We start from the raw sequence: 2500 nt of genomic DNA, 5'->3' as shown, positions 1-2500 counted from the left end.
AGAGAGAGAGAAAGAGAAACAGAAAGATTAAGATTAAGAGAAAAAGAAAGAGTAAGAGAAAGGGAGAGATTAAGAAGAAAGAGAAAGATTAAGATTAAGAGAAAAAGAAATATTAAGGGAAAGAGAAAATTAGGATTAAGAGAAAAAGAAAGATTAAAAGAAAGAAAACTTAAAAGAAAAGGAAAGATTGAAAAAAAAAAGAAAAATATTAAGAGTAAGGGAAAACAGAAAAAAAGTAAGAGAAAGGGAAAAATAAAGACAGAAAAAGAGCGTAACGCACCCCGACGGACAGAAAAAGGGCGAAGGAAGGAACGCAGACGAACAGCTGTCACGAGGAATAAAGCAGTCACAGTAATCACGTTTCTCTCCCGAAGGCAAAGCTTAGGCAAGACGCTCCAGCCGGGATTAAGGGAGGGCGCGGGTGGACACGAAGGCAGGAGGTACACGCCGGATAAAGCAAGGGGAGAAAAGCAGGCGGATATGAGGTTTCTGAAGGGACGGGATATGAAGCAGCGAAGAAGAGAATGAGAAAAGGGGGTAAATGGAAGGGAGGATGAATGATAAAATCCGAATTTGGGGTTAATGGTGTTTAGATTTAATCGGATGTCTTTGCAGTGGGTAGAATTATCCGATGTTCATTTTGGATTAGTGGGGGAAATGGATAATATAAGCTCATTCATCCCAGGTATCTTTTACATTCACCATCCCTCTCACTCGGATCGAAAATCAAATTTAACCTACAGTCTCTTCTCTTAAAACTGAAGCTAAAAAGAAGTGAAATGTTTCCAAACGAAGATTTCTTTTAACGAAGACATATTGAGGTCTGTGTTTACTTCGTATTGTATTAGATCAAGGTGGACGTCTGGAAGAGGATAGCCACTGCCTCGTCCCTAAAGAGCAGGGAGTACCCGGGCATAAAACCAATTTGTATTTTTGTTTTAAATTCAGTATAACAACTCTTCAGATTTTTAAAAATATAAACATCGATGATGTTATACCGGAAACCAGTTATTTCATTTCGCATTCATAGAAACTAGAAATATTCTCCCTTTGATAGATCAACACACGTGTACCATGACGAACCAAAAATGAAAATGTGTAAGAAAATAAAGTAAACAAAATGAGAGCCTGGTCTATCGAGGCCGTAAGAAATGTTCTGAATAAAAAAATAAGACACCAATTTCCTGACTCGAGTAGATAGAGCACACTCTGGGAGGAAAAAGAAAAAAGAAAATGAAGTTCAAATGTTACGAGAAAGGATTCTACGAAATTCCCATTTTCTGTGGAGTGGGATCATTTATGGAGTAACTATTTGTTTTTGTTTACTGTCGAGATTTGAGGTTCTTTTCATATATGAACTCTACTGTGCTTCGACCAATTGAGAGTTGTATAAAAAATATCACAAAGAATAAATGATACCAGATGTTTACATTAGTATAGCATGTTTTATCAGTATTTTGAATTTCCTTTCTAATACGAACCCACCATGTTTCGACCGAATGACGTTGTATTATAAAGGTTATATTAGAAAATAGCTTATAACCGATATTTGCATAAATAGAACATGTTTTATCAATATCTTGAATTTTGTATGCAAGGTGTTGGAAGGAAATCTGATACATTTTATAACAAAATCGCTGATTATGACTCAGTTCAAGATCATAGAGAGAAAAAAAGCCATCCATGATAAAAGTAGGATAAAAAAGATACAAAACAGAAACAAAGAACACAGGAAAGAAACAAACACCGAAAAAAACGAAAGAAAAAAAGAAAGAAAGAAACAAACAAAAAAGAAACAAACAAACAAAAAAAAGAAAAAAGTAAACAAACGAAAACGAAACAAAAAAGGAAAAAAGAAAAACAAAGAAAGAAGCAAAGACAATAAATGAATAAATAAATAAATGAAAAACAAAAAATAATAAAAAAGTCAAAATAAATCACACAGAATGATAAACACAACCTCTTCGTTCAGTGTCTTCGGCCGAACAACTCCATCCTTTCAAGCCAAACCTTAAGTGCTGCCAAACACTCTTCCGTCCACCTGGCACCAGCTGGCACTCCACCTGGCAGCCCGCGTGATGCCATCAGTCATGGCCCCGGGGGGAAATATTCGGGAAAAAATATATGAAAATCCGAAAGTGATCGTAGGTTTTCGTGAAAGACACCTTGATGTTATTTATATCGGTGTCATGTAGGTTCTTATATATGTATATATATATATATATATATATATATATATATATATATATATATATATATATATATATATCTTTTTTTTTCTTTTTTCTTTCTTTCTTTTTCTTCTTATTATTATTTTATTTATTTATTTATTTTAGATATTTTAATTATTTCGTTGTTACGATAGTGGTGTAATTAATATTAGTAGTGTTATTTATATCTGTATTCTGTACGTTCTAATATTTTTTGTGTGTGTATTTTATTTCGTTAGATAAGATATTTGAATTATTAGGATGTTAGGATGGTAATATTATTCATATCA

Source organism: Penaeus vannamei, chromosome 15, assembly GCF_042767895.1.
Source record: "Penaeus vannamei isolate JL-2024 chromosome 15, ASM4276789v1, whole genome shotgun sequence".
In the NCBI taxonomy this organism is placed as follows: Eukaryota; Metazoa; Arthropoda; class Malacostraca; order Decapoda; family Penaeidae; genus Penaeus; species Penaeus vannamei.
This window is presented reverse-complemented; position numbering follows the sequence as displayed.